The sequence below is a fragment of the Parasteatoda tepidariorum genome, chromosome 4 (genome assembly GCF_043381705.1).
Source record: "Parasteatoda tepidariorum isolate YZ-2023 chromosome 4, CAS_Ptep_4.0, whole genome shotgun sequence".
NCBI classification, from domain to species: domain Eukaryota; kingdom Metazoa; phylum Arthropoda; class Arachnida; order Araneae; family Theridiidae; genus Parasteatoda; species Parasteatoda tepidariorum.
In genome coordinates this window covers 4568973-4588903 of record NC_092207.1, presented here as the reverse complement: position 1 = coordinate 4588903, position 19931 = coordinate 4568973, and the positions used below count along the sequence as shown (strand labels likewise).

At 32.4% G+C, this 19931-nt stretch overlaps 1 protein-coding gene across 2 annotated transcripts in view; it reads right to left on the bottom strand.

Moving 5' to 3' along the window:
* Window positions 1–344: 344 nt before the first annotated feature.
* The window catches only part of LOC107443975 (glycogen-binding subunit 76A), a 59070-nt gene continuing 39483 nt past the window's right edge, over window positions 345–19931 (bottom strand). For both annotated transcript variants that reach the window (XM_016058007.4, XM_043041350.2), the window contains exon 3: window positions 345–7118. The gene's annotated coding sequence lies outside the window, so the exon portion shown is untranslated. The remainder of the gene's footprint in view (window positions 7119–19931) is intronic.

Here is a 19931-nt window from a genome sequence, read left to right as displayed (position 1 = left end):
AGTTGTATAGGAATGTACTACGATATTTTCGCATTTCTCAATATTTTTCCCCTTTACTTCTCAAAAATTTTTTTTTTTCAAAATTTCTTCGAAGTTTTATTTAAGAACTATGTAATTTTTAATTCCATATAGTTTCCTAACTTAAAAAGTTTTTAATCTATTTAAAAATCAAGACAGAAACTAACATACTTCCAACTCCTATGACTCTCCACACGCTAATGGGGAATTGTTGCAATATAGGTAGAGAGTTTTACACTAAGCCACCTGTAGCCCATTTCAATCGCCAATTTTTGGTGTTGAGATATTTTCGGTATGCACAATAATTGAAAAAAAATATGCACAAATTAGATCATAAAATTTATACATTTATTTAACAATAATACATAAATTATTTATACAGTAACACACATAGATGTGCATTAAAAATGTCTCTTGAGAACAAATAATCTCTTCGATATCAGATGAACAAATATAAATTAATATATCAACTTGCGCAGTAATTTGCATCCATAAAAATACAATATTATTAATAGATAGCTTCGTTTGGGAACCATCCGGCACTGTTGAATTAGAACCCGGATAAAATAAATATATTTATATTTACAGATAAATATTGAGTTTATCTAAAACATTTAGAATAAAAAGCTCTTAGCCAGTGTGTCGTAACTTTTTATCTTATATTAATTAAAGTCTTCAAAACCTAAACGAGTTATAAAGCTATGACAATCTTTCATGACTTTTAATCGATTTCGAATTAAAAAAATGTATCCTCATAAAATTTGTGTCTTCTACCGATTGAAATTTTTTTCACATCTAAACGAACTATCAAATTATAAAATGTATTCTCATAAAATTGATACTTTTTTTAAAAAATTACGTTATTCATACGAAAAATTTAAATTAGCATTTCAAGATTGCGCAGTTTATTTCATAAAATTTAGAAAAGTAGCATGAAATTGAGTTTCAATTATCATTGTCTTCACTTATTCAAATTAATTAAATTTATAAACTCAGTTTATTATATTTTATTTCAAAATTGCGTTTAATTTTTTAATATTTTGAAATTTATATACTTTTTATAATTTATGTATCTGCTTTAAAAATAATAATGATAAAAACTGTATATGTTTTGTTTAATTAAAATTAAAAGTTTTTGTTTATGTAAGACTGTAAGTTTTGTGAGTAAGAAAATAAAAAACATACTATTACTATTCTTTAACTTATTTTTAATGTTATTCCTTTAAAAATTTTGAAAACGTCTCTAAACCAGAAGAGATATTTTGAAAGAAAAAAATACCGTCAACTTATTTCTTTTTAGAATCAAAATATTACAACCACGTTGATAGTTGATCTCTTCAAATTGAATCTTTTAAAAACATAAAGTAAATAATTAAGTAGTTAAGGCGATTTACTAAATGATCTGTGATTTCTTTATACTATTAAGACAATTAACAGACTATATATATATAAAATATAACTTAATTTTTGATCAATAAATTTTTTACTGAAAACAGTTTATTTTATTCCTATTTATTTTTATAATTTAATATTATTGATTGAAGGAATTTCAAAAAACATTTATCAAAACTTCACAGCATTCATTTCGATTTGATTTCATATAGTCAAAAATATATCAATATTTACAGCATTTTAAGAAGGTTTATCTATGAAAACAAATATCTACAAAAGGATATCTACAGGAAAAAACACACAAGAAATGAAATATTCAAGTGATACACACTTATGATGCAATTCTCTGACCACACATTATTGAACAATATCATTAATAAATGCATTTGCAAAATTGCTTACCTTTGAATTTAATACTTTAATCTATTCAAATTTTAATCTATACTCTGTTGCAAGTTAAGAAAAAACCATTACTCCTATGGAAAGAGTCTGTTTGCATCTAAGTGCTCGCCAAATGGATGTCAGGCTCCCAGCGCGAATGTATATCAGCATCGCAATAACAAATCGTAACAAATACACGCCTTTCTGCTCGCATTTAAAGAAACAAATGGAATAATAATAAATGTCGTTTCTTGCAGACGATTTTCCTTTACAGGTAAGCAAATGTAAGAATTCATTTTTTCGCATTTGATTCGTAAGATCATGTCAGCATAAAGACACGTCATTTTCAGTGGTCCAATCAAATACAATGCTCTTGCAACGTCATATAGTTGTTTCTTTTTCAAGAGCTAACTAGTCGTTGTTTATAGAAATATGTCGCCTAGTCTAGAATTCCAGTAAAATTATGAAAGTATAATCTTTTTTTAATAATTCTATGATATATATCGTAAAAAATAGCATGAATTTAATTTCTATCTGATGTGTTTAACTTTTAAAAGCTGTTATATTATTTTGAAGGCATATCTGTGTAGTTTGATAACGAAATAAAACGGAACTATATGCAGTCGCGGACGATTACTTAAATCCCGTATCGCAAATGGTCCTTTTTTTTTTAACTTGCAACAGTTTATATACATTCTAACTTTTATCCACCTTCATTAGGTTATCCTTTTCTACTTCACCCTCTTATAATGAGAAACTTATTAATGTTAGTCTCATCAATCAAAAATAAAAGATGACAGATTGAGCTTAAATTTTTGGCCAGAGTTTAAAGAGAACGATTTAAGAAAAATTACTCAATATCAATATCTTATATGTTAGTTTTAAAGAAATTCTATAAACCTGGGTGTTTAACAAAGAGAACTCAGATCTAATGTAAACTTGATATATAGCTAAGATGTTAGCAACAGGGCAAACGCATTTAGCAAACTTAGTGTATTGGGAAGAACTTGGCAACTATATAAACGCTTTTGTCAGAAAAAATAATATTTTCAAAGCATTTTTCCATAATACAGTCCTTAAAATTATTTAAAAAAATATTTCTTAACTATACATTGTAGAAGTTAATTTAAAGTCATTTAAGGGGCCTCATAACATAACTATATAAACTTTTATTAGGCAAAATTTTTTAACAAAACAAATAAGACCGAGATAGGCTTTTTTTTATAAAATTATTATTTTATTATTTGCGTTAGTTTTGAATTTGCGCTTTTGAATTGCTGTGTGCAAAACATTACAAAAAATTTGTAATGTTTTGCACACAATATTATGAATCTTGTTGAAAAAAATTTTTAATGTTTTTTGTGCAAATATTCTAATAAAAGTACATTTAAAGTTAAATTTCGATCAGAAATTGTTAGAATACTTAGACTGAAATGTACTTTGTATGAGAAAAATATTTTAAAATCATTTAAAAAAAAGAATTTAAGAGAAATGCATGCACACCAGCGAAAACCATAATAATAAATTTATATTTTTAGGTTACATAAAACAATAATAACTTGTGTATTCTACGTACTAAAAAATGAAATAGTAAAATAAACCAATAGTAAATATGTGTAGATTTAGGAGAAAATAACCTAAGAGCTTTGCTCTCTTAAAAGATATAACAGTTTGTTGTTGAAATAAATTTCATGTGTTTACAAAAAGTTCCAGTATGAAAATTTCATACGTTTACAAAAATATTTCCTACCATGAATCAAAACTTCGTGTTGACGAAAAAGTGCATGAATCAAAATTCGTATGTTTACGAAAAAATTTAAATAAATATTAATAAAAAAATTGAGTTTTTCGAGTGTGCTCATCAAAATTTCATTTCACGAAAAGTGTTAGTATGTTAATAAATACAGAGGCTCCTTAACGACTTTTTCACACAGGTTTATTTCTGTTGTCAAAATATATAAAAAAAACAACACTAAACGTGATTTGTTTAATAGTGAAAATCTTTTAGCGTTTTAAATACACGTTTGTATTAAACTCTTATATAAACTGTTTCTATCAGTCAACATATGCATATACTTCACAACGCTAACACGTGACTAGTTTCACTCATCTTTATAATAATAACTCTACCAATATTTAAATACTCTATCATATAGGAGCGTTTCACAATCTAGTAAATATTATCAACAAGCATTAAATTTTAATCATCATATATCAACATTTATACTTAACATTTAAATGTTTACTTTACTCGGAAAAGCAACGAAGTCTACAGCATAAATCCAAAAAATATTAATTTCTCTCTAAAATACTCGTTTTTAAAAATATATAACTTAAAAGCTTTTTTTTTTATTATTTTATAAATACACCAAAGTACAAAACCTCCCTATTAGCTGTAAAATAGTAGCAGCTATAGCTATGAAAGTGACGTCTATCTTATATAGATATAAAGAGGCTATCTGTGATACAAGGTTGAAACCTTTACAGCACGTCCTGGCGGAATTCTACGGAGTCGATGTTCTAATCTCGAAAATAATTCCAGATAGGAGAAAAAAATAAATAGCACAGTTGTTGAGCACTATTTGTTTAGTAACAATACAAACTATACGTTTTGTCAATCGAATAGGAATCTCAAAGTTGCAAGATTAACCCACTCTCCACAATTTTCCCCTTACCGTTACCATAGTTTGGGTCTTGCTTTTTTCTCACAGCTATACGTTTCAGTAAGAATTTATATATAAGCTTGAATTAAGAATAAGCTTGTGTGGAGAAAAAGCAAAATTTGCTGAAAACTAAGGTAACGAACAGAATAAAAGTGTGGACAGTGAGGAAAATGTGTAACCTCAAGACATTTATTCTAATTAGAAAGAGCATAATTAATGATATTCTACAACTAATCAATCTGAAACAATGATGGGTAAACTACTTTTCGTTTTTTTTCTATCTCGTAACGTTTTATAAGTAGAAACACGAACATCACCGTTTCCGATCAGGTTCTATGCGTGAAACTGCACCATTTTTTTTTTGTTTTTTTTTTTTTTTTTTTTTTTTTTTTTTTNGATTTCATGATTAGCCACTTTACTATACCTAGACACCACTTTTATGACTATTACTGAAGCATTTTAAAGTTAAAAGGGTGACTCAAGTAGGCATTAGTCAGACTCAAGTAGACATTTTGTAAGAAACAAATATTTTTAATCTAAAATTTTTTTAAATTTTTTTTTACTATTTTCTTACACTCTTGATTGAACTGTTTCAAAGTTGCATTTTATAAATATATTTACAAGTTCGAAAATACGCAAATACTTATTGCTTTGTGTTAATTCAATAATATATTATTTTTTGAGTAAAATATTTGTTTACAAAATTATTTAAAATGTAAAATATATTTTATTGATATTTTTTTTGTTTTTATACAACTCTTTCACTTGCACCAGTCATTCTCAGCAGTTCGCAATCGATTTAGTGAAGTTGATCAATGTAATGTAAAAGTAGTCAATCGATAACTTAAATAGTTCGTGCAGTTCTTAAAAATTAACTGTTGGGAAAAAAAATGACACACAATAAAGTCATTAGGAAATCAGTTTTACTTAAAGAAATAAATGACTGTAAAAATCTTGCTCAGTTTATTTCATTGTTTTCGTTTTTATTGCTTTTAGTTTGTATTATTATTACTTTCACGCTTTTGCTTCATCAGAAAGAAAAACATGAACTATTTTGAGTTCAAACAATTTCATAATCTCAGGATATGAACTCCAATAAGTTAAACAGTAATATTTAGGATAATATCGATAAATTATAGTAATTTACACTGTTTTAAAATGAGTGTTATACATGCGAAGTGTTCCATAATAACCTTCCGTAATATATATTTTTAGTATCCTTGTAAAAAATGAGTTAAGAGATGTGTAGAAGCACTAGGTCTCACAAATTAATATTAAAGCGAGGAAGAACAAAATACTTTCGCAAAATCTGACGAATCACTACTGAGGAAGACGGGGCAAAAATGATCAAAATAAATTTGATTCCTTCATAGCAATTGAAAATGTTAATCATTTTCTTTTTATTGTAATTTAACATGCGTTAACATTTTTAAACCTGCTTCCACAATAATGATCCATCATATTTCGATAGCGTTATTGCTTTTTGCCTAAATATTAAGTTGCGAGCCCTATTGTGTCTTCTCCATTTTCGACAACAATTTTAAAACTATATATTAAGTGTAGGACAAAATAGAACACCACGTATATACATTTAAAAAAAAATCTAGTTAAAAAACATTTAAATAGACATTAAAAATAAATTTAATGTGTTTTTGCGACATTTTATGTATTAGTTAACTATGACGTCCGGCTACATGGCAATTAAAACATTGCCTCTACCAATTGCCACTTTTCTTCGTCGAAAATACACATTTCATTATAATTATTAATAGTCGTGGAACTGTTATGAATATTTAAAATATTTTTAAAATTAATTTATTTACATATTTTTTCCTTTTAGAAATGAACTTCGTAGAGTTTACCATATTCCATTATTACTATCAACAGTTTTTTTAAAAAAAAATCGCTTATAATTTTCAATTTTTTGAAAACAGATCACATGTTTTAAAAAGTGGCCACGGTTAAAAATGCTTCAACTGACCACTGGCCAATTTTAATATTGCTTCAAACAATTGTAGCATGTACTTACAAAATAACACTCAATGTAATAACTCTGTCGTATGTGTTTAAAATTTTTTATATTGTTCCTTAACAAGCATGTTTTGGAAAGTGAAATACACATAAAAAAAATTAAAACCACGAAAACATTTTTTTAGGACGGAGTGCAAAAACTAGTGAAATGACGTAATAAAATATCACTGAATATAAGCTGAAATACAATAATTTATTTTTAACATATTTTAATTTGTTTGCGTCACAGAATTAAACCCTTGCTTTCTTGAAAAAATCACCTCAGTACAAAAGCAAAATATCATCTAGAAAATTTTAGTTCCATGAAGTTTTTGAAGCTAATTATTAAATTACTTTCCCTAACTTATCATTCATACAGTTGCTAATCAAACTAATTAGGTTATTTTATGGTGGTCTAACTAAATTAATTGAAGGCACAGATTCAGAGTATTGATGTATTGCATGGTACTAAAAATTTTAGTAATTGAAAGAACAAAAGCGCTCGCTTTCAGGTTACATTTCATACTTGAGAATTCCAAAATGTTCCTTTAAAATGTTTTCATTATCTGAATCATTTTGTCCTCGTCTTCTGGGTATTTCGTTGTTGCTGGTAGCCTCCGTAAATGGTCATCCGCCGAGGATTGCTTGAACACACTGAAATAAAATAAATGATTGCTATATTTATCTTAATTTTTATTAAATTAATAAATACAGAAAGCATAAGCTCAACATCAATTACCGGAAGTATAGCACAAAAGTTTCTATGTTTTAACTACCACATAAAAGGACGCTATACTATAGCATAAACTTCTCTTAGAAAATTCTGTTTTATCTCCATTGAAATTTTAGAATTTAAAGTTTAGAAAAAAGTGAGTTAAGGAAAACTTTGATCAAACCATGAAGTTTCAATTGCTAAATAAAATATTTGCAAAATATCAAAATGCAAACAAATTATTGCAGGATTGCTCTTCCCCTCTGTGTAATCCTGCAATAATTTGCTTGCCTTTTGGTACTTTGAGCATTTTTAAAAGGATTCAAATGTATTTCGAAAAAAAAAATTATTGCAAGATTAATCTTCCCTTTTGCGAAATCCAGAAATAATTTGTTTGCCTTTTGGTATTTTGAAAACTTTTTTATAACTTTTATAACCGTCGTTGAACAGCCGACCCAATTTTTGGGTTTTCGACTGATTATGCTCAGCTGCGTAATCTTGCAATTTTGAACCCAATCCAGAAGACAAGGGAACTCCTGGATCGCGTATTAGGAGAAATTTGCCTTCATGAAAGACTTTTTGATGGCATTTGCGTTACATGCAGAGGGAAACCACGAAAATCTAACCCGGTTAGTCTGAAAGCAAAGAGACTCTAACCCATGATCCGTCTACCACTGAGGATATTTTACGTCAGCACTGTGGTCGGTGCAAGACGGATGCGGAATTTGCATTGACCAACCTTCGCTGGTACTCGAACACTGTTCAGCTCATTGGAAGGCGAATCCTCTATTCCCTGAGCCATAAGGGCTCAGGAAGCCGAATCTGTCGGTTAAAAAAAGCCATGTTAATATAAAGAAATGTTTCTGTTGTCCAATTTCATAACTTAAAAACTCCTCGTGTAGTAAAATGGTGACTGATGCACGTTGAATCTGTCGAGTCGCAAAGTCCTCCATGAGAAATTTGCCTTCATGGAGGGCTTTTTGAAGGAAGTAACCAGCATTTGCTTTACATGGAGATGAAGACCACGAGAACCTCCCACGGTTAGCCTGACGGCAAGGGTTATTTTGAAAACTTGGAATAGCCTAGTTACCTTATGTAGCTTTACTTTATTAGAAATGAATAAAAAATTTAGGATAATTTTGCAATCTCTTTTTTGAGCGCAAGGAGTGAATGAACCTTCCACTAAACACCATACTAACAATTTTTCAATTCAATCTTTTTATTTAATTAGTTTAAATCTTATGTATTAAATTTTTTTATGTAGAATATACTTCACGCAGCTGCCGAACTAAATCAAACATTGCACTGTTTATTACGCCTACATACTGTAGAATGTTAAAATATATAATTGCCAAAACGAAACTGGTTGCTGCTTTTTTTTTTCAACAAAGAACTTGAAATAACTTCAGAAGATCACTTGAGTTTCTAAAAATAATCTGACTTCAGTTCGTAAATTCTCTTTCTCAGCGTGAGATACTATTTATTTTAGAACGCTGGAATACTTTTTTTTGTTTCTTTCCGTTAAAACGACGCCAAATATTTTGGTAGCTTGGTGGTTAAAGAGTTGATGACGACACCTGTTTTGAAAAATAATTTAGGAATTATCTCCTGTCTCACGTACACAATATTTATATCAATATCTATTTCGTATGAAAAATGTATATTCTAACCTCAACCTTCAACCTGAGTCAAATATTTTTAGTGCGAATGTCGCTGGCTAACATCTTATTTCATAACCGGCATTAAATCGGCAACCTATTTATTTTTGGATTCAAGTCTATCAATGTTTCACTCCGGATCTTTGTAATTTTGAACCCAACCCAGAAGACAAGGAAGCGCCCGAATTAGGCATTGAGACAAACTAGTTTTCGTGGAGGACTATTTGATGGAACTAACACAGATTTGCGTTACATGGATAGGAAAACCACGAAGACCTCCCACGGTTAGACCGTCGCCAAAAGGATTTTTGGATATTTCACGTCACTGAGAATATTTTACGTCATCATTGTGGTCAGTCTGAGCCGGGAACGGATATCAAACAGAGAACAAATATCCTGCAACTTAAATTTGTACTAACTTAAAATTTTGAAGTTAATTGTAGTTAAACTGTAACTAAATTAACTTTTTTCTATTTAACGAAACTTTAATTGAATTATGTGTTTTAATGATAATTGTGAGCGTGACAATAATTATGTTTGACTCTAATTTTGATCAAAAAGATGAGAAAATGGAAAAACAAGTAACGATAAATGAGCTGATTTCTATTGTTTTTTTTTATTATGACTAAAATGCGTGATATTGAGCCGTGATGGCTCAGGGGATAGAGCGTTCGCCTTCCAATGCGGCGAACTGGGTTCGAATCCCAGGTCGATACGAATTCCGCATCCGGCTTGCAACGACCGCAGTGCCTACGTGAAATATCCTCAGTTGATGGATCATGGGTTAGAGTCCCCTTACCGGCAGGCTAACCATGGGAGGTTCTCATGATCTTCCTCTCCATGTAACGCAAATGCGGGTTAGCTCAACAACTCCTAGAAAGAACAGGCCTCAGCACGGGTTACCATAAGTATCCCTTAAAAGTCCAAACGTAATGACATATTTTGTATTTTCAACCACTGCGCAGTTTAGTACTCCTAACGTAATGACTTCTTTCTTATTTTTCGTCTACTGCGCAGTCAACTGCATCACAACGGACTGCTAAATTGATCCGTGCTGAGGCCTTTCTACTTCTAGGAGGTGTTGGTTAGCTCCCTCAAAAAGTCCTCCATGAAGGCAAATTTCTCCCAATACTCGATCCAGGAGTTCCCTTGTCTTCTGGATTGGGTTCAAAATTTCAAGGCTACGAAGTTGAACATTAATAGTCTTAAACCCATAATAATGGGTCGGCTGTTCAAAGACGTTTACAAAATATAAAATAAAATGTGTGATATTACACCTCTTGTTATATCCTCTTCCTTTCCCTTGTCACAAACTGTTACGATATTACGAACCCTCCCTCCCCGCCAAGTGTGATATAAGTTTCAGCACATATAGTCCAAGCACAATAGTTATATAATCCATATAGTTTCAGCACAAGTCCCATGCATAAAATCAAGCATATAATCAAGCCATATGCATAAAAGTGATCAGATTTAAATTAAAAAGTTTCTATAATACACAAAGTATAATACACAAAAAAAAATTCTATTTATTTTCTATAATGTACGAACTACATTACAAAATTAATAAAGAACGATTCTTTAAATTTCGGAATGATATAATCATTCATTAAAATATAGTCATCTATTTGCACAATGAGTTAAGACCTAGTTATATCTTCTACGTTTAAATGCTTTTTTTTTTACCAATTAAACTCTTGCTCCCACTTATTTCCAAGACAATTATTTATAATTAAAAGCTGGGGTTTCGAAATGGATTTCATTGCTTCAATTCATAATTGATTTTAGCGGAACAATAGATTCTAAATAATGTTGAAACGCAATTAATTCCACGAAAGCATCTAAGAATAACAAAGAGTACGATGGCAACATTATGATCATAAATAAAATAAGTTCCATTTGAAATTCAATAAATTCATTTGCACGACAGTAGTTAAGACTGGATTGTGTACATGTTTATTAAAAGTGTGATTAAACAATGCATTAAATGTTAGTATTTATTAAAAAGTGTAATAAATACACAGTCGAACCCCGCTATAATGAATCTGGGATATAGTGAGCATTCGGTTGAAATGTAATTTTTAGGTGGTCCTTTCTGAACTTCCATTTAACTAATTTTACAGGTAAAGGTAATACGCTCTCCTTAACAGTGGGGCTCTCACCAACGTAGCGACCATTTTAGCGATCTTGGTGGCAAAAACTTTATCTACCTTCCCGAAGTTTCGAGGCTTTAAATGCATAAACAAGTGGAATATACAAAAATTCTAAAGGAGTCGGGATGGCTCAGGGGATAGAGCGTTCGCCTTCCAATGAGGTGAACCAGGTTAGAATCCCAGCTATGGCTGGTCGATACGAACTCGCATCCGGTTTGCACCGACGACAGTGCTGACGCGAAATATTCTCAGTAGTAGACGGATTATAGGTTAGAATCCTTTTGCAGTCAGGCTAACCGTGAGAGGTTTTCGTGGTCTTGATCTCCATGTAACGCAAATGAGGGTTAGTTTCATTAAAAAGTCCTCCAGGAAAGCAAATTTCTCCCAATACTTGATCCAGGAGTTCCCTTGTCTTCTGGATTGGGTTCAAAATTACAAGGCTATGGAGTTGAACATATAGTAATCTCAAACCCAGAAATTGGGTCTGTTGCTCAACGACGGTTATAAAAAAAAAAAGAATTCTAAAGAGCTTAACGTCTTTTTCCCTACAAAATCGGTACGTGATGGACATATTTGTTCTTGTTATATGAATCAAGCGAATTTTATTCTTACAAAAGCATGAAGAATTAAATTAATTGTTTAATTTAAATGTTTTTTTCAATTTTTTTTGGAAATTAAATGTTTTCATTTAAAGAACTTTGTGGTTATCAGGAAAATATGCTAACTCTACTATTTCTAGAAACTAAATTTTAAAAAAAGATTTCGCTATTTTAAAAATATCGAAATCACAATTGACAACAATAAACTTATTCAATTTCATCATATGACACTATTTTTAAAAAGCAAAGGACAGAATACAGCACAACAATTTTTTTAATAGAGATACCCGGCCATCCTCGACAATAAAAAGTCCATTTTATGAAACTGATAAGACTCGTAAAACTGATAAGACTATAAAATTAGATATTTATGGAATTTTATCAAGTTACGCAAAAGCTATAATTTTCATATATTATGTAAGATATTAACTAATAAATTGAACCCACCAGCTAGTTATCAGGTATAATTTCTAAACCATACGTAATCAGGATAAATATATTCCGATTCATCTATTTTTAGAATTTCTTGGATGGAGCAGGAATTTTTTTGTCATTCAATAGTGGTCCATCATTGATCACAGACTCAATAGTGATAAGAATAATAAAACATTGACTGTAGACTAACGAAGGTCCGATTTGTGAATAGAACATCCGTTTGAAATCTCTTCAAACGATAATTTCATCATATAAGCGTAATTTCTTTGATTAACTGAATGCATATTACTTATTATACTTTTATGAAATCTAAAATTATTTAAAAATGCTGCTTTTTGAAGAAGCGGTTCCCATTTTTTCCCCGGCCATTTTCTTGTCCTAGCAGGCGGCAACTCCTGTCAGTAACTCCTAATCCCGCAACTCCTGTCATCTTCTATACAACCCCAGGTCTCCTCGGAACACCTTTTGGAAAACGCTGCTTAAAAGTACAGTCCACAGGAGTTACTTCGTTCAATTTTAAAATTCTAGCCATGAACAATGAGGTGGGAAACGGAAAAAAATTTCTAGGACTATTTTTAGATTTATAGGTTCTATGTATGATGTTTTCTAGTGATAAACACTTCTAAAGTCATTTTCTGAAAAATGCTACTTTTGTAGGAGGTAAAATAAACCAGAGAACAGTAAATCAAAAATGTAATTACGAAAAATATTAAATTTAAAAATTTATGTTTAAATTACTTATTATTTTCAGAAATTGCATTTATGCTAGGTACAGTGAGCAAAAAAAGAAGAAAACGAATCACTCTGATTATAATGATCGAATTTTCACGTACTAAAACTCAATTCTTCGAGGGAATGACCTGAAATATGCTAGAGAGCCGTGGCGGCTCAAGAGATAGAGCATTCGCCTTCCAATGAGGTGACCGGGTTCGAATCTCAGACATGGATGGTCGATACGAATTCCGCAAACGGCTTTCACCAACCACCGTGTTGACGTCAAATATCCTCGGTGATAGACGCGTCATGGGTTGGAGGCTAGCCATTGTCGTCAGTCTAACCATTGGAAGTTTTCGTGGTTTTCCTCTACATGCAACGCAAATGCGGATTAGTTTCATCAAAAAGCCCTCCACGAAGGCAAATCTCTCCGAATACTTGATCCAGAAGTTCCCTTGTCCTCTTAATTGGGTTCAAAATTACAAGGCTATGGAGTTGAACATTAGTGGTCGTAAGCCCAAAATTGGGTCAGAAAATTGGGTTCAAAGACAGTTATAGAAATAAAATAAAATATGCTAAATATTAGTTAAGTACAGGCAATACTTTAAGTTATGAAATGAGCGCTATGTGCATAAATGGTTAAAATAATTGGAGATTTTATCATATTAAAAAAAAAAAACATTCTTTACCTTTTTTAAAATAAAAAAACGCATTGATATAATATGTACCGCCATTCATGTGATATTCTTATTAAAACGCTTATTTTTCACATATAAAAAAGTAAAAAATTACGACACCGGATATTCCATCGAATAATTTTGCAGGCCCGTGTTGTTCGATGTTTGCAGCTATTACATATGTCCATGCATGACATAGGTCATGTAATCTCATATATTCGAATTGGCAGATCATAGCTAATGTTTTTGCCCTGTAACTGCCATATTCACGACATCGGAAAAACGAATCTAGAATTCTTTGGTCAGAAGAATCTTGTTCTTAGCTTCAGTAAGAACAAAATTATGTCCCACTTTTAGGAAATCGATAATGGGGAGTTCTTCGCTCCATCTGACAGTGTTGGGGAGGAAATACTACATCCTTCGGAAACTCTATCTGATAAGTGCGAATACAAACTTGAATATTTCTGAGCGGCTTAACTAAATGAACTTGTAGTTGGTTTATGCTTTTATTGTGCCTTAACTAGAAATTAAAACTTTTGTTCGGCGAAATTTTTCCAGAGGAAGGTGAATACTAATTGAAGGAGTTATGACATTTTCGCAAATAGTATTTTGCTTTTTTTAAAAAGAAAATAAAGCTCAATATCTTATTCATTTTTTCATATATAGATAGCCATCGCTTAACAGCCAACCCAATTTTGGGTTTACGACTACTAATGTTCAACTCCGTAGCCTTGTAATTCTGAACCAATCCAGAAAACAAATAAACTCCTGGATCAGTACCCCCAGAAGTAATGATTTGTTATGGGAACACGGAGGACTTTGCGACTCGACAGATTTACGTGCATCAGTCACCATTTACTACACCGTGAGTATTCGGCCGGCAGGGATCGAAACCACCAACTCTTAGACATGAGCCCAGTGCCCTACCAACCCGGTAAATTGAATAGATAAATTGAATAAGAGTCCCGGCCTAACTCATTCAATTTACCTAATAGTTTTTTGGTGCCGGGATAGTTGGTTGGTAGGGCGCTGGACGAACAGGAATTCGAATCAAGCCGGCCGAAGACTCCCCGTGTAGTAAATGGTAACTAGTTCACAATAAATTTATCGGGTCACAAAGTCCTCCAGGTTCTTATAACAAATTATACCTGTGGGTGTACAGAATTAGAGGTTGATAGTTATCCCTATAAACGGGTGTGACGTATCGGTGTGACAGAAGTCGAATTCTTAGCCATAGATGGCGCCACTGAAAAACAAGAACAATCCCACCCCTATTGCTTTAATGACCTACGTCAACAACAGCGACCTAATAATTAATGTTTATTGCATCATGAAGGTATTTGAATTTCTCAAATAAAACTAATACAGATATTTTGAAAGACTTCAAGGACAAACTCTTTAAAATTCTGCTTGAAGAAATAAAAATTAATTATGCAACTAACCCGCATGAGGGAACTAACGCGCATTTGCGTTACATGAAGAGGAACACCACGAGAATCTCCCACGGTTAGCTTGACAGCAAAGGGACTCTAACCCATGATCCGTCTACCACTGAGGATATTTCACGTCAGCACTGTGGTCGGTGCAAGCTGGAAGCGGAATTCGTATTTACAGGGATTCGAACCAGGTTCAACTCATTGGAAGGCGAACACTCTATCCTCTGAACCATCGCGGCACAGGTGTATTTTTTTGAGAAAAACAAACCCGATTCAGTGGTTTTTGAATTAAGTTATCATCATCATTGTTCGCCAGACAGCCCAATGTGGGGGCAATGCCTTATTCTGAAGATTTCTCCTCAACGACTTCCTATTTTATCTTTGAATTCTTTTCATTAATTGCAAGAAATTCAGATTCCACCGAATCAACCCATCTCAACAGCTGTTTTTCCCGTTTTCTTATTCCAATGGGTCTAAAAAGCAATATCTTTTTTATCGTATTGTCATCACTCATTCGAATCACATGACCCATGCAATGCATTCTATTTATTTTATTTATTTAATATCAGGTTGTTTATAACAACGGTTACAGTTCAAAGTTAAATCTCCTTCTCCAGTTATTGTTTACATTTACACCACAAAGTACACTACGCTAAATCTTTCTCTTAAATATTGTGATACAAATTTTCCTTCAGTTTTGTCATTGTTCGTTCTTCATAAGCATATATCAACACCGGCCTCACAAGAGTTTTGTAAATTAACAACTTCGATTTTCCAGAAAGAAACCTATGATTTAATAAATCTTCTCTGCGCATAGACCATATAGAGTCGTATTGGCCATATAGAGTGGGTTTTTTATTTAAGGAGAATTAAGGTATAATGAAACCTATTTCTTAAAAAAATTATACAGTCGAATCTTAATATCAAGAATGTTGTAATGTCAAAAGGAAAAGCAATTTTTTTAATCCAACTCATTTGTCTCTATTCTTTAAAATACATGTTTTTTTAAAATTCATTTGCTCCCAGTTTTAGAATTATTGTCGGTAAATATTATATATACTTTAAAGTATAAAAAAATGTCTCGATTTCTGCTAGGAATACGAACATAACATTCTTACTTTTACTCTTCTCATTGTTTTCAAAAAACGAATAAAATGACATCTAATGAAACCGTTTTTCTTTCTCAGAAAACAAAGCAACGTATGACACAAAAGTAAACTTCTAGACGTTGATTATCAATTTACAAAACAGAGGAAGGAAGATTGGTTTCATTTCCTCTTACATAAAAGAAAACTAAAAAAAAAATCATTTTGAGGGTAATATGATTTTCCATTCATATCTAGAATAAATATGGAATATTTGAAATAAGATTTCCGAAAAACTCATCTCCATTTTTTTTTTGAGATAAATTCCAAAAAGCTTGATGAGAATTTTCTAATGTGTATTTATCAAACAAACATAGAAATATCTCGATTATTCGAAGAATTTGGAATTAGGCTTACTTCGAATAATCGGAACATTCGGAATATAGATGTAACAATGGTTTTTAATTTAATTTCCTCAAGAAGCTCTTAAAATCAATGTCGTTGTTGTTTTTACAACAATAAAGTAATAACTTTCTCACAAATGTGTCGAATATAATGATATTTTATTTTAAAATTCATTCGTTCAAATAACTGTACTCTAGTTGAATAAACTATTTGTAATAAGCAACATCTAATTCTAATTCATTATCTGATTTCATTACTTATCAAATAAGTTTCATTTATTTATATTCCAAAGTCATACTCCCAATTCCATTTGCTTTGAACTACGATACATTTATCTTGCAAGGATCAACACGCTTTATTTTAAAAGAAATGAAAGCACCTTTTGTCATACTAAATAACTATAGTAGTAATGAATAGAAGTTGTGAAGTATCAACAAACATCTTAGAATATGTGAAAAAAAAGACAAAAAACTATTACGTGTCCAGTAATGACCTATGAATCTTGGATTGTGTCAAATGGATTGTGTTAAAATTTAAGATATAACTTGACCAACACACGAGATTTTGAAACATAACCCAACGGAAAAGCAAAAGAAAGCGAGTAAAATACAAATAGAGGCACAAAAGTGAACATACTAATTGCTGCCAATTTCTGAACCTGTATTTGTGCTTTAGGCCAACTGTTTTGTTGTATTCAATCGTAGCTCAAAGTATATCATCTTCATTTGGTGACCAAAAACTTCGATAGTTGGACAGATTTCAAAACATGATCGGCTTCGTAGCTTAAACGAATGCCATGATTTAAGCACGATGACGTCTCTTCCAGGCATCGAATTAGTTAATATCTACTTTACTCGTAATTGTCTTTTATTTCATTTTATAACCGTCATTGAACAGCAGATCCAATTTCTTGGGTTTACGACTACTAATGTTAAACTAGGTAGCCAAAAAATTTTAACCCAATCCAGAAGACTCCTAGATTAAGCATTGGGAAAAATTTGCCTTCGTGGCAGACTTTTCGATGGAACTAACCCGCATTTGCGTTACATGGAGAGGAAAACCAAGAAAACCTCCCACGGTTAGCCTGGCGGCAAGGGGATTCTAACCCATGATCAGTCTACCACTGAGGATATTTCACGTCAGCACTGGGGTCTGTGCAAGCCAGATGCGAACTTCGTATTGACCAGCCATCGCTGGGATTCGAACCCAGTTCACCTCAAGGCGAACGCTCGATACCTTGAGCCATCACGACTCATTGTTTTTTTTATAACCGTCGTTGAACAGCCAACTCAATTTAATGGGTTTACGACTACCAATGTGCAACTCCGTAGCCTTGTAATTTTGAACCCAATCCAGAAGACAAGGGAACTCCTGGATTGACTATTGGGAGAAATTTTGCCTTCGTGGAGGACTTTTTGATGGAGATAACCCGCATTTGCGTTACATGGAGCGGAAGACCACGGTTAGTCTGACGGCAAGGGGACTCTAACCCATGGTCCGTCTACCACTGAGGATATTTTACGTCAGCACTGGGGTCTGTGCAAGCCAGATGCGAACTTCGTATTGACCAGCCATCGCTGGGATTCGAACCCAGTTCACCTCAAGGCGAACGCTCGATACCTTGAGCCATCACGGCTCATTGTCCTTTTTTATAACCGTCGTTGAACAGCCGACCCAATTTAATGTGTTTATGACTACCCATGTGCAACTCCGTAGCCTTGTAATTTTGAACCCAATACAGAAGACAAGGGAACTCCTGGATCGACTATTGGAAGAAAGTTTGCCTTCGTGGAGGACTTTTTGATGGAGCTAACCCGCATTTGCGTTACATGGAGCGGAAGAACAAGATTAGGCTGACGTCAAGGGGAATCTAACCCATGATCCGTCTACCACTGAGGATATTTCACGTCAACACTGTGGTCGGTGCAAGCCGGATGCGGAATTCGTATCGACTGGAATTAGAACCCGGTTCGCCTCATTGGAGGGAGTAAGCTCTATCCCCTGAGCCATCACGGCTCATTGTCTTTTATTATATATGATTAAAGTTTCTGATTCCAGTCATAACTAAAAAAAATTAAAAATTTCGGGATAATTTATAAATCAAAAAAGAAGTTACCGTCACTTTTATTATCTAAAATGTCATGAGGTAAAAGAAATCTTCCAATTTTTAAAATTGATCTTAACGATAAAGTTTACGAGCCTTTTCGCGAAGGTGCATACAAAGTTTATAATTTCTTGGCATGTGTACTTTCCCAGAAATGAATTAGTTTTTTTAATGTTTTTCCGAGAAAACAACTAATCTATAGTCACGAATAAATGATTATAAAAAGTTTATTGCTTAATAAAATATGCAATGCTTTTGTTCGATTTATGAAGACAATGATTAATTACTAATATGTTTTTACTCGAAAATTCACTGCAATTGTTGAATTCTAAATGAAGTAAATCGGCAGGTGGGATATACGATAGCTTTATATTTACAACAGTACTTTCTTAGTTCATCTAATAAGACAACAATTTATTATAATGGAAAGGTAAAATGTTACGTTAGCATTATTTATTTGCTGTTTGTTTTCATTGTTTGGTGTTTGTCTGCAATTTTGGTTCGTTCCATTATAATCTAAATTACTTCAAAGCAGAACTGTCAGCAGTAAATAAACTTAACAGAAAACAAATCATCATTGAGTTTTGTCACAGTGAAGGTAGAATTAAAAACATCAGAAGCGAGGATTTTTGTCGGATTTATTTGAAACGCATACGACATTCGCTTGCATACGACAAACAAATTGATCATTTAAATTTCTCATAAAATAATTTATTAAAAATTAGTCTTTTGCTTAAATATGACCGATAATAATTCTAAGATGCATTTTCCATAGAAAAAAATATATTTAGATAACCCAGCCCATTTTTGAAGGTGAAATCATGGTTTAGGAGTGTTTATCTGCCACAGGTCCTTGATTCGATCCTCTGGCCCGGCAAGGTTGACTTATCCTTTCATCCCTTCAGTCGGTCGATAAAATGAGTACGAACCATGCTTGAGAACTAAACACTGGGGGGTTCCGCTTTCGGCTGACCACCCAACCAGAACCTGATTTTGTACCCCAGAGCCCAAGGTCAAGAGATGGGCACAGTAGGCCTTGGCCCTCTATGGGCTGTCGCGCCACTGAGTTTAGTTAAATTTAGTATTCATCTAGGTAGGACTGGTAGTAAAATTACGAAACAACAAGCATCTTCAGTACTATCCCTTCAATTCTAAGCTGATTTCCTATGGGAAGTGGATTGTTGCCTTCCTTTTGTAGGCCTTCCTTTATAGAAAAGTAGGAAATACACAGTATTGCCCTCACTGCTGTCTTTTTTTAATGAAAAGTGCCATTGACCAGTATTCTTTACACTTACTAACGTCGTTGAATAGTCGACCCAATTTTGGGCTTACGACTTCTTAGTTCAACTCCAAAGCCTTGTCATTCTGAACCCAATCCAGAAGACAAGGGAACTCCTGGATCAGGTTTTGGTAGAAATTTGCTTTCGTGGAGAACTTTTTAATGGAACTTTCCAGCGTTTGCGTTGCAAAGCGATGAAAACCGCGAAAG